Genomic DNA, 13,881 nt, shown 5'->3' on the forward strand with positions numbered 1-13,881 from the left:
CTCCTCGCTTGGATTTCTTGTTTATAACTGTTGTATCTGATACCTCACTTCTATTATTACACTACAGGACATTACCTACAGTATAAGAGTGTGTGTTTAAAGACACAGGGTATAACACAAAATGGGTTGGCAACATGTGATTTGTTTAACAGGGTTTCCCCAGACATGTCTTGACGTGTCTGGCCTGGATGTTTTTGCCCAATACATTCTTAAAAATGCAGTTTCTGACAAGACACTTAATATGGAAGCCTGGAACTGTCATTTGTGACCAGGATTTGTCCTTTAAGGTGGAAAGGAGGCACTAACTGTATACAGCGGCCCCTCGTTTATCGCCGGAGTTACGCTCTAAAAATAACCCGCGATAGGTGAAATCCACGAAGTAGCCAGCTTTACTTTTTAAAATTATCATAGATGTTTTAAGGCTGTAAAACCCCTCACTACACACTTTATACTCTTTTCTCACGCAGGCATGAACATTTTCACACTTTTCTCTCTTGTTTAAACCTTCATAGAAAAATAAGTCCAGTAACCGAAGATCAAACCCTGTTTTCAGGTCCAGAACTTGGGAATAGAGCAGCTGCCAGAGGATTCAACATTCATGAATCATTAATGAATCAATGAATCAGAAGTCCAAGTTTTTGTGTGATGGTTAGCACCATCATCTGCCTTTTGGGTGCTACCATAGCTGCCTTTGACGGCGCAAAACGTTTCGTGGACATCGTTGTGTTTGTTGGGGAGAAAATTTCATTTCAGAGTCACACTGCTAGCAATCGAAGATTTATGTAAATTTAACAACCTGAACACATTCTGTACTGTACAGGAGACATAGCCAGGGACCACTGTAAAGGCTAATTTACATGATGGAGCCCTGCTCTTAAACTGACATAGATGTAAACTGTCTAAACAGCTGAAAGGGCTTAGAGTTTTTGAAAGATGTTTTGGTTACTGGGTCGGTCGGTTGGTTGTGGTTAACAGACTTACATTAGTTTATGTTAGTTAAACAGTAGTGGAAACAATAGCACTGTTCTGAACATCTGCTTTGCCACCTAAATGCGTGGCTCGGTACACCCGGTTTGTCAAGGAAAAGTTGTAGTTTTGGATCAATCTTGTTGGTCCGGTGATTCAAACAGACTCTTTTTTTATAAAGTGCTTTACAACAGAAGATGGCGCTACACATGTTTTTAAAACCTTGGCACTTATTTCTTAAATCCACACAGAGTTACATCTATGTCGTTTTTTGAGAGCAGAGCTCCATGATGTATTAAGCTTTATACGTGTAGTGTTTCATTTACACTTTCAGGCACACATTAAACATTAAATTATCAGGTTGTTCTACAAACTCCCTGGAGTATGTTACAAGGTTAACTCACAATACTAAAACATTTTGTGATGGCACCTTTAGTGAAATAAAGATCATTACTGTTTGCTATAAAATTAAAACTTTGCCATGCCTCTGCACTACACCATCACAGAATTAAACTCACTGTTTAATGTAACGGTCTGTGGATGTTTTAGCATCTGAAATGTAGCTGCTTGTTCTGTTTTGTGAGGACTGCAAGGAGCTTTGAGCAGCACTTGGTTACATGTATCAGTCACTGACTGCTTTTCTACTCTATTGGAGCACTTTCTTACTACAAGCCTCTTTCACACACACACACACGCACATTTATGTAAGCTAAATGAGAGTGTGCAAGCACTTTTCGCCTAACGTTCACACACAGGAGCAACTCAGGGTTCAGTATCTGCCTCATGCAGCCAGGGGATCAAACCTTCCATAGACGTATGATTAGCCAACACGTTCTCACTCCCAACTCGTCAAACGTGTGACGCATGGTCAGGCTCCCTCTGCTGCACTTATGGACGCGCAGGGTACCCCTCTCGCGTCGGGAATTGACGTGAAGGGTCCTCCGATTGAAGAGATTGCCGCGGAAGTGCCTTTTGTCGGTATATTTAGACATTTTCCAAATCACATTGTAGTGACGTATACAGAACACAATAAATTATATAATGTAAACAACTACCTGAAAAACAGGTAGAACAATACTTTTGTATGGTTTATTGCATTTACGGAGGGAGTGATGTATGCTGGGTAATGGCACAGCTAGCTACTGGGTGACTTTATTCACCCGCTTCGGCTGTTATCAGTCCATACAATGGGCGTCATTAGCACAAACCAGTCCCATAGATATGGGCCATCTCCTGCTAGATTGTTCAGAAGGTTGTTCTCATCCATCCAGATGGAGGATCACTAACAGGAGCGTGGAAGACTCCAGAATCCACTCTGGCTGGAATCCGGTGGATACAGCAGTGTTTACAGGTAAGACCATTTAAACGGACAGCATTTATAGAATGACTATTAAAAGTCAGCGAGTGTCAGTAATGTTAATGTGGTTATGTTAGTAATACACCGAGTGCTAATATAACAGCTTTAAGATGCATTTGTAGATGTTATTACGTGTTTTACCGTCTTTATGGTGCTAGCTTAAAGTTACGGTGTAAACGTTAGCCTATATTGGAGTAAAGCTGTTACTGGTTAAACGATGTTAGCACAGAAATATTAGCTTCTGTCATGACTGATGAAGTTACTAGTTAATAAAGTTTCCAGTAAAGTGTTTAATCGCAGCCACAGATTGACAGCAAATATCTCGATTAGCTTCAGTGCATCTGTAATAAATATGTGCAAGTTTCAGTGCTTCGTTTAAACTGTATGATACTTATACTGACCCAGGGTCAGTGTAAAATACAATCCTAGCTGTGTGAACAAAGCCTGGCTCCTTTAATCCTGCATGAAAAACCTCAGGATGCAGGTTATTATTACTCTTTCCTGCTGGCACACCTGAGAGTCAGCTAGAAACTCACAGTGACGTGGACATCATGCAAAGACCGCCAGACTCTGTAATACTGCAAATGATCAGTGACTCAGGTTAACACTAAACTTTAAACGGCACCTCTGTGTCTCTGTGTGCTGAACATTTAGGATTGGGTCAGGCTGCATTGACTGTGGGACTTTAATGTGTTAAAAGCAGGTTGAAGACGGCTCAGAAACATTTGAAGATTAAAATTTAGCATTATGGCTGCTGGTGGTTTGTAAAGCCTCTACTCAGCTGTATTTTTGTTACTAATTTATGTTTGTTGTTGTTTAACACAGATTTCAGAAGAGCAAATATGCTTAATAGTTTAACTAGATGTCATTTGTCAGTGTGGGACTGCTGAGTCACCTGAAGAACTCATTTCATTCATTCTCCACATGATGTTCATTTACAGAAATGTTTCACAGGAACTGATTTCTCCCAAAGGGTGAACTAGTGTGTTTCCATAGATTACCTCTGTATGAATGTACTTCTTAAATGAAGGCAAGTGTTTGTCCTTTTTTGTTCCTCAGGTACAGTACGTGATATCAAGGGCAGGCGGTCAACACTGGGGGTAGACAAGAAGCAGACGTACTTCCAAGAGGGAGCTGCAGTGAGGTCACAGCCAGGTCACTGAGGTCAGAGATCAGAATCTGAAACAGCTCAGGTTTATATTTTAGGGGTTATAAAAAATCTAAATGTATTTATGAAGAAACCTTTAAATAATAGTCATAATTATGATTATTATAACAAATATCAAACATTTAAGTGGATTTTCTGTTACACATATTGTGTTAGCTCTGCAATAAACTGGCAGCCTGTCTTTGTCCTGTATCAGCTGGGATAGGCTTCATCCTCCCGCAACCCTGAATTGGATACATTGTATTCCAATTATGTAATCTGATCATTTACAAACTCAAGGTATCTAATCAAAATGTAAGTAATAATTATAAAATGGGAAAGCAGAAATAAGTGTGACATAAATGTAAATGTGTGAGCTGACATAGAGGACAGCTACATGCAGTCTGAAAAACCTTTGTTGTCAAGTTTGCAGGTATATCAGCACGAGACATTCTTACATAGAAGAGACGTTAAAGTCTCTAACTCAGTGAAGCATTATTGGTCCCGTCTGTTTGGATAAATATAGTAAGTTGATGTATGTCCATTTATTGACACATTTTCTTAAGTGCTTATCCAGCTCAGGATCACAGTGGAGCTGCAGCTGGATATGTTCAGTAAATAAACCTTACAAAAGTTAACAATAAACCTGCATCCATGTACGTTGTTGTCCACAGGATGAGAAAATCAAACTGGAAGACTGTGGAACATGTTAATAAATGTTTGTGTGTTTATGCCTGTGTCTTTCACAGGAGGCGCTGGAAGGTTTCCCTAATAGTTCCTGGTGAATCAAAGCAGAACCATAAAGGTTGCTGGACTGCATGATGGCCTTACCCCTGAGCCGTCATCCTGTTAAAGGAGGAACCAGTTAGAAGCTGTTTTCAAAGTAGCTGAGCAGATTTCATCTCAAGTAAGCAATTAACTGTTTGTTCGTTTGTTCTGCCACTTAAAGAGCATTTAAGGAGGTCTTTCGAGTGTCCAGTTGAATTAATTCTACTGGCTCTCATGGTCATTTGTTATTATAGACATATTTTTCATGTTCATCCAGCTATTTAGTAAATTCTATCTATTTAGTAATATCCGTCAGCTATAAAATGTAATATAAATATAAAAATATCTAAATATCTCCTGCTCCTTATATTTTAATGATGTAAGTCTGTTATCGTGTTACATTAGCATTCCTCACATATCAATGAGATGCTGTACAGTACAATCCTACTGACACAGCAGAGGGATAACGACGGCTATTCAACATCGTTACACGACACATTCGAGCTGCATGATGCAGACAAAGTGACTAAATTATCTTTTTGTGGTTTATTGTCTTCAAACCAGCAGACAAAGCTGATTGCAGAAGATGTCAGAGAAGAACTTCAGGCCGTGGACTGAAAAGGTATTTTTTTCTTGTTATCAAAAGACATTTGGAGTGGCAGCTTCTACAAGTGGTTGCACTAAAGTAAAGCTTACAGTCTAAGAAGTCACAGTGTTGATATTCAGCACAAAGAGAAAAGCTCACTTGTTTGAATTTATTTACAATCATAGTTTTATAAATTCTGACTGTAAACAGCTTTTACAGCTTTGATATGGTTTGACACTCGATATCAGGTTTAATTTAAAGGTTTCTGTGTCCCAATGAGCCATTTACACTGATCAGTGTCAGTTTAACTGTAACACATTCATTATTTAGATTCAACAGAGAAATAACTGAATGTAAAAATGGCAGCCCTCAGGCAGGTTTATAGAGATATATGCATGCATTATGAAATTTATGTATCCCAGATAATTGTTATTCATCTAGTCATGGCAGACCTACCTCTTCCTCCCAAGTTAACTGCAACCCAAAAGAACTAGTGGGGCTATTTACACACTCACAACCAGTGTGGGGTAAAAAGAGCCACCAAAAAGCTGTCAGCCACAGATGTGCTAGAAGAGTTAGAAACTCTACTTATGGAGAAACTTTCTAAGTCTAACAGAGGACAGGTCCTCCTGCCCAAATAACATGATATAACCCCACATACAGCCCAGCCATAAAATGAACCAAGTCATTTAGTTAAAGACAGCATGGGACCAAATGCATGTAACCAGCCTGCACCAACCTGGCATTTCTTCCTCCTGAATTAAATGAATGAATGGATGAAAGTTAAATGACTACAAACCTAAAGCCACTAGTTCCCACACTGGAGCTCCCTGACACTGTGTGTTAACCGTATTTAGCTTGTATCAACAGTTGTAACAGGCTAAGCCACTTGAGACACTGCATTGAATGATTGTTCCTGTCTTAATGATTTCAGCTGACTGGTTTCAGCTCAGATGTTCTGCTTTTTCATTTCAGTAGATCAAAGCAGCTCATGCTCCTTCTGCTTCCAATTTAGAAGAAGAAGAAGAAGAAGGCGAAGGCTTCAGCAAAGTGGCGTTCATGGTCTCAGTGAACAGTCATGGTCACACACTGCATGTGGTTTTAAAAGCAACATGTCTGTTCACCACAACAATGGAGATGTGTAATATTAGTGCAGCTACGGTTTGTTCTTGAACATCAGTTCTGTTTTCTACTTTGATCACTTAGACCAAAAAAGTGTTGTTTTCAGATTCTTTCTTTTACATCTATAAAGCACCTGCTCATTTTTTTATTACAATTAGTTTCACATAAATGTTAGTGTTTCCTTTATGATCTTTTAATGCTTACACTACACTGTACACGTCTACATTAGAGACATTTCTGTTACCTGTTTCTGTTGACTCAAGAGTTGTGAAATGTTCTTTTATTTGATACACAATATGAAGTTCATAATTTTCTTACAAATAAAACTCTAATGACAAACATGAACAGCTGTGCTTATTTCTGAGACATGAGTTTTTGAATGTGTTTAGACAGTGTGCATCTGTCTGCTGAAACTGTAACGGTGAACCTGAGGTGATGGTCAACAGAAGGCAAATATATATCAATATAAAACAATATTGAAGTAATGTCTTTACCCTCTGCAGCGTGTGGACGCTGTGCACACAATCACCTTATTCACTGTAGTAAACATGCACTGCTAGCTCACGTGACTGACTGTCTCCATGGTTACATCGTATATTATTAGCTATGTAAACAGCTTCCATAGATACCGCCATAGCTCTCTGCAGCTGTAACACTTAAACACTTTGCAAATCATTTTACGTTTTTGATAGTTATGAAGACAGAATGTGTTTTTAAGGTCATGCTAGGCGGTTGCTATGGTGGTTGCTGTGGACTTGGGTGGACCGCGTCCGATTCCTGTTATTAGCTGTCCGCCGTAGGAAGGCTGCGTTCCATTTACAAGTAGTGACAGTCTGCCGCAACTCGAACTCAAACCCCGCTTTGTTCTTTAATTATAGGCCTTTTATAGCCGTTCATGACACACACACACATAAAGCACTTTGCCTCACCATGAGAATGCAAGTTTACCTAACCTAACCTTAAAGTGTCTGATATAGGATAGAAAAATGAAGCAACCAGAGATTTAATGATGAAGACTCTGGGTTCTGTAGTTCACGTTTTACAGTCCTGAATGACTCTTTGCATATGATTTATTGAAGAGGACTTTAGAATGCACTTTATATTTAGACTGTTGCTGTTTCATTTTTTACATTGTTGCCGTGTTATGTCATGAATAAGGTTCACCTGCTGGGGGTTTGATGGATCAGCTGGACAATACAGTCAAAGACAGACTTCATTCATCATATGCAAGAATCCTAGTTGGATTTTTGTTGTCACTCATGTTTTTGAACCAAATATTGAAAACAATTCTGACAGACTGGATACCTGGTCAGGTCTACATTACCTTGTACTCAAGCATCCCAGGACAGAGCCCTGCCCCACCATGAGCCTGGGTGGATCCGTGGTTATAATATAAAAGGACCAATACTGAATATGAATATTTCATGGAAATTGAATTATAATACGAATTAGTAATAAGGGTTTCTCTGCGCCCTTATCTACCCCATACTCAAAGAGCTGCGGGCAGAGAGGGTGACAGGAGAGGATGGCACTGAAGAGAAGATGCTGGGTTTCTGGAGTCTCCTGGTCCTGTCAGTATTAGTAGGATGCATCTGCTGTGTCTTCTCGTGGATGCTCACCTACCTTGACTCGTTCCAGCCTGGTATGGATTTCCCAACACTGCGGACAGTGGCCCACGTCAGAGACGTTTAATATTGATTACATATGTCTGAATTGCTAACCCTAACCCTAACCCTAGCTCAACAGACCACAATGCCCTGGACTGTCAGTATTATTACATGCTGTGAACATAAGTACCTTTGATCACAGTTTAAAAGAGAAGGAATATTGGAAAGAAAGATCAACATTGTGATATTATTTCTTCCAAACTGACCAGAAACATGCTTGTCAAACTCTCGCAGCAAAGGATCAGACTCACTGTGCATGACTGCTCAGGTCAATGATGTCTGTTAGATTGTCAGTTGTTTAGTGCTTCTGTACAGTGAGGGTCACGTCTCTATTTCAGAATAATTAATATGCCGAAAACACAAAGTTGATTGTCTTCCAATATTCTAGCATAATTAAAAATCTTTGACTTTGTAAGTACATATTATTAGTCCTAATGCCAGCATGATTCTTCATAACTCCTGCTTTGAAATACTGAACTTTAAAATTGACCTGATGAAAGATCATTTACAGTGGCACTCTGTCAGGATCATTCTGACTGTAAGATCACTGTATTAATCTGAATCCTTCTGAAATGTGCTGTGAATGAATGCTGATGCAACTCACTGTGGGAAAGCTGTTGATAAAATGAATCTGTGACACATGCAACACATTCACAGAGGAAGACGACACAAAGGGAGGACACGCAGAGGCTGTGTTGAAGTCAGAAATCCAAATCTTTATTAAAAAACAGGCGGCGGTTACAAACAGGAAGACAAGCAGTCCATCAAACAGTCTACAGGGTCAAACATACAGAGAATTCAAACAGCAGTAAAAAATAACTGGACACTGAAAAACTTAAAGCAATGTGAGACGCAATAAAAGGAAGCAGCGCAATATATTCACTGAATTATCATCAATTACAAAAGAGAAAAACGACGATTTTTAAGGATTATTTTCTTAAATGCAGTTAGAGTGTGGCTGGTAAAGATGGAAACATACAGAATGTAAACTGTGTGAGCTTGTGAACTTTGTTAGTAACAAATGAGGTAAAAACCCAAAACAGACAAAACACAGAAAGAGGCTCTCAGTATTCATTCATAATTAGAAAGAAACATTCTGGTCGTAGATTTTTACAGTCTTAGTTCCGCTCGCTGTCATCATTATAATCATCATGATCAATGGCGAGGTCCTGAGGTGGGCGGGGCTGTCTCTGGTGATGTCACCATGAAGGAACAGCATCTGGCACGTGTTGGTGAAACATCTCAGTACGCTGGTGTAGTTTCCTCTCCAGCTGTTTGACATGTGACACTTGAACATTAAGGGGAAGAAGAAGAAACAGTGTTAGGTCAGGTGACCACATGGTTTCTAAAGTAACTGACAGGAAGTAACCAGGCCGTTAGAAATGGATGGCATGTGTTTAGAGTTACTGGAGTTGGGTAACTCTACTTACCAAAAGCAGAAGCACACAGATGAAGGATCAGATGCTGAATGTTGCAGGAACATGCTCATGTGCGGTGGTCATTCAGTGCTGCAGGTCTGACTGATATGCTGCCCATCTGAGAGTTTGAAAACACACATGCAAAGATTTATTTTGTGTTACAGTCAAAGTTGGATGTTCATTTTTGTCCTTTAAAAATGTTTGTATATTTGAAAGCACTAACATTTAAGGATGACTTGGATCGTCTCCTTTAAAGGGGAGACAAGTGTATCCACTGATCTACGTCACTTTACCTGGATGATGACTCCTCTCCCCCTCACTCAGAAACACTCCTAATATAACCAAGCAAATAAATAATATTGAAGATTTACTTACATCATTACAAAAACATCAAAAACATCTCCTTTGATTCTATTTCTCCATTCCTGCTGAACATCAGGCAACAAATATCTCAATAAATCACAGTAAAATGTAAAGCACGTTTTCTCTGCTTTGTCTAACCTCTGCAGAGCCTCTGTCAAGAAAAACATATCTGTAAGCATAAAACAAATATACATTTCATAACACGTCACTGGACAAACCTCGGTCAGCTGATTTCCTCTGTGCAGTGCAGACGAGCATCAGTCAGTGAGTCAAGGTGGTGAGATGGACTGGTGTCCTTTGTGACTCTGCTGGTTCTTCTGAGGAAACACCACCATCTCTCCACACCGTCACCATCTGTGAGCACAAACTGCTGCTCTGCCAGCATGTAGGAAATCACATATCACACACACAGGGGTGAAGAAACATCAGAGCTCAACTTTGGATACTTTAGATCTAAACAGATCAAAGTAGCTCTTAGCTTCAACAATCAGTGAACAGACAAACAATGATACCATACTGATTCTATATGAATACAATATGGTATTTTCAATACAGGTGTCAAATTAATTCATTAAAACTACTACAGATATATGTATATATATTTTTTTTGATAAATTAGTTTGCTAAATTATAAGAATATATTTTTATTTTTTTTTTCATTTAACAATTGCAACTGAAAGAAATTAAATATTGAACAAAAATATATTGTCACATTCTGAGCATGCTCAGCACGCTGACAGACTTGAAGTTGCTACAGATTTTAAGAAGTGATAATTATAGGGCAAAAACTTCTCTTTTTCATCCGTTTAATCAAACATTTGATGCCTTAGATGTCTCAGTCTATAGCGTTCTGCAACTACAACTAACCTGAAGCTTGGATTTGGCTGCAGGTGCCCCTGTACATCCTTCTCAGCAGCACACATGTGGGTACCATTTAATCCCACTTCTTCCTGAGCTTTGCTTCATCACAAGACCAAAGGTGGCATCCCGTGTCAGTCTTATCATCATCCAGAAGAAACATTTGAAGAAACATCATGGAGAAGAAACATTTACGCGCCTCCTGGTTTTGTTTTCTGATCCTGCAAAAAGACTGAGGACAACAAAGCCCAGAGAACACGAGATACACAACATCCAACATTCAGACTCAACAGCCTCCATAAATGAAGAGCACCAGGTTGGTTCAGTTATAGTAGATATAAGCATACTTCACATTACTGGGTATGAATAATAATGAGGAGGCAAACTTTGAAGATGCAGAGCATGATGTCCCATCATCAGACTGTAAACAAACATCCACCAGGCTTCTTTGTTGGCAGAGGTGATGATTCTCCCATCAGGGATCAGTAGAGTGTATTAACCTGTGGTATAAGCAGCAGTCACTGAAATATTACTGTTTCAGATAAGAAATCTAGCACATAAAAGCCAGGGTGGGAGGGATCTCTGCAAACTGACTTACCTCTGCAAGTGTGAAGCTCAACAAAAATCTGACTCTCCAGTCACTGACAAACAAAAAACTCCAGCTGGGAGATAGAAAACGCTGTCTGGGTCCTGCTGGATGTTGCTGGTCAGAGTTCCACATTAGCAGAGTGCTTCTTGGTCCCACTGACCCATGTGGACAGCGACTGTGGAGAACTGTTCTGGAAAACAGAAAAGAGAATTAAAATAACAAAAAGCCAAACAGGATTTCCACAAAGACTCTCTTGGAATCAGCAATCAAAAAATCACTGGTTCATATTTCAATTAAATATGAACAGGCTCCTTAGATGTAAGCAGTTCAGATCTGATGTCATTTACATTCTTCACACAGCACATTTGTCCAGGCTGACAGGTAAACATAGAATTAATCTCAGGTAACATGACTCATAGTAGAGATTCAGTAAGAAAGATTGCAGGCTCTAATATTATTACCACACAATCCAAGGACACACCAACAGCTCAGATTTGTAGAACTATTTAAACAAATGTCTTCTGAATATTCAATTCATGTTCACAGTGGGAGGGTGGGGGGGGGGTGTCGTGGAATTTTTTAAATAAAGTCTGCAACACAGAAAGAGCTGTGATCAAGCTATTTATTACTGCGCCAACACACATCAAACATCACAGTTCAGTCATGTCAGCGCTGCCACAGAGGTCGTGCTCCTGCTCCTTTATGCATTCCAAGGAAGAGGAAGTTAAACTGATCACACCACACTTCACGTGTCTCGCTATGAAACCTAACGTATCAATGGTTAAGCTGTTTTGTGCCCTTGGCCTTATCAGCACCTGTAAAGGGAGTTGTTTTCTCAAACTGCTGACGCTGAAGTAAGTTCATCTAGTTTTAGAAACTTTCACTGAACAGTAACAGTGTCACAACTAAGCATATGCATAAGCACTTAAACACTTTAAATGAGAATAACAGAACATTTCTATTACAGAGGCTAGAGCCTGTCCCAGTAGTCATAGGTAGAGCACACCTGGACAGGTCACCAGTCTGTCAGAGGACTAACACAGAGACAGACATCAGAATAACAAATCTATTTAAAATTAATGTAAGTTTGCTGCAGCTGTATGTATGAACATGTGTTTCTGTGCTCACAGTCCACCTCTCAGGAACCTGCAGTTCACTTTTAGTCTACTTTAAACAGACCTCACAAAAGGCTGATGTGGCTGGATCAGTAGTCTGATTTAAGTACGATACCTTTGGCCAGGGATTAATCTGGTGCATCGCTTCACTGCAGTCTTACGTATTTTCCCCACACCTGAATAAAAAATACTGATATATACAAATAACAGCTTCAGCTGATGCAGCCTGACTCAATCCTAGATGTTCAGCACACAGAGACACAGAGGTGCCGTTTAAAGTTTAGTGATAACTTGAGTCACTGATCATTTGCAGTATTACAGAGTCTGGCAGTCTTTGCATGATGTCCACGTCACTGTGAGTTTCTAGCTGACTCTCAGGTGTGCCAGCAGGAAAGAGTAATAATAACCTGCATCCTGAGGTTTGTCATGCAGGATTAAAGGAGCCAGGCTTTGTTCACACAGCTAGGATTGTATTTTACACTGACCCTGGGTCAGTATAAGTATCATACAGTTTAAACGAAGCACTGAAACTTGCACATATTTATTACAGATGCACTGAAGCTAATCGAGATATTTGCTGTCAGTCTGTGGCTGCGATTAAACACTTTACTGGAAACTTTATTAACCAGTAACTTCATCAGTCATGACAGAAGCTAATATTTCTGTGCTAACATCGTTTAACCAGTAACAGCTTTCCTCCAATATAAGCTAACGTTTACACCGTAACTTTAAGCTAGCACCATAAAGACGGTAAAACACGTAATAACATCTACAAATGCATCTTAAAGCTGTTATATTAGCACTCGGTGTATTACTAACATAACCACATTAACATTACTGACACTCGCTGACTTTTAATAGTCATTCTATAAATGCTGTCCGTTTAAATGGTCTTACCTGTAAACACTGCTGTATCCACCGGATTCCAGCCAGAGTGGATTCTGGAGTCTTCCACGCTCCTGTTAGTGATCCTCCATCTGGATGGATGAGAACAACCTTCTGAACAATCTAGCAGGAGATGGCCCATATCTATGGGACTGGTTTGTGCTAATGACGCCCATTGTATGGACTGATAACAGCCGAAGCGGGTGAATAAAGTCACCCAGTAGCTAGCTGTGCCATTACCCAGCATACATCACTCCCTCCGTAAATGCAATAAACCATACAAAAGTATCGTTCTACCTGTTTTTCAGGTAGTTGTTTACATTATATAATTTATTGTGTTCTGTATACGTCACTACAATGTGATTTGGAAAATGTCTAAATATACCGACAAAAGGCACTTCCGCGGCAATCTCTTCAATCGGAGGACCCTTCACGTCAATTCCCGACGCGAGAGGGGTACCCTGCGCGTCCATAAGTGCAGCAGAGGGAGCCTGACCATGCGTCACACGTTTGACGAGTTGGGAGTGAGAACGTGTTGGATTAGCAGACATCCCGCTTTACCTCCAAAGCCACAGTCACCTGGTAGTTGCCACATGTATTTTTTCATTGGTTTTTTGTGAGAAAGTGAGCTGCATAGGGGATTGGTGAACAGGAGAAAGGTGAGACGAATAGAAAGGTTCTCAGATGTCCACAGGCATCATACGTCAGACCCTCAGTTGACCTGCCAATGACCCGTTAGCGTCAGAGGCCTGTGTGTCTGTGTGTATTAGTGCATTTGAATTATGTAAAGAGACAAATGGTGCAGGAGTTACAACCCCGCGTGATTAGAAGGTGGGGTTTTTCATACTCATGTCTGTTTAAACATCGTTTAGCCTGATTGAAGCACAAATCTGCACTCGAGCGTCCATTCTCTGCACACGTCTGTAGGAGTAGTGTTTCTTATTTTATTTATATTTACAACAACCTTGCAGACAATCTGAGATCTGCTCAATCACTGCTAGTTCACTTTATTAAAATGCAATTTGGGAAAGCCCATCCAC

General features: G+C 39.9%; 2 long non-coding RNA genes across 3 annotated transcripts; one reads left to right on the forward strand and one right to left on the reverse strand.

The window, feature by feature from the left end:
* The first annotated feature begins 1,824 nt into the window (after positions 1-1,824).
* Positions 1,825-4,583, forward strand: LOC146551408 (uncharacterized). The gene is made up of 3 exons (XR_014890034.1): positions 1,825-2,317; positions 3,383-3,467; positions 4,220-4,583. It is a non-coding gene; the product is annotated as an uncharacterized LOC146551408 (long non-coding RNA).
* A 3,730-nt stretch (positions 4,584-8,313) lies between these two features.
* LOC146551409 (uncharacterized) lies at positions 8,314-13,367 on the reverse strand. 2 transcript variants are annotated; one of them, XR_014889955.1, is made up of 8 exons: positions 13,227-13,367; positions 12,854-12,933; positions 10,851-11,031; positions 10,262-10,752; positions 9,613-9,769; positions 9,325-9,363; positions 9,044-9,149; positions 8,314-8,901 (listed from the first exon to the last, which is right to left on the reverse strand). It is a non-coding gene; the product is annotated as an uncharacterized LOC146551409 (long non-coding RNA). The 2 variants fall into 2 exon arrangements; XR_014889956.1 differs by having other exon boundaries at positions 9,613-9,764; positions 12,854-13,367.
* Between the last annotated feature and the right edge of the window lie 514 nt (positions 13,368-13,881).

The sequence above is a fragment of the Mchenga conophoros genome, linkage group LG19 (assembly GCF_057382185.1).
Source record: "Mchenga conophoros isolate Kocher_MC1m ecotype Shallow Benthic linkage group LG19, M_conophoros_male_GT1.1, whole genome shotgun sequence".
Taxonomy (NCBI): Eukaryota; Metazoa; Chordata; class Actinopteri; order Cichliformes; family Cichlidae; genus Mchenga; species Mchenga conophoros.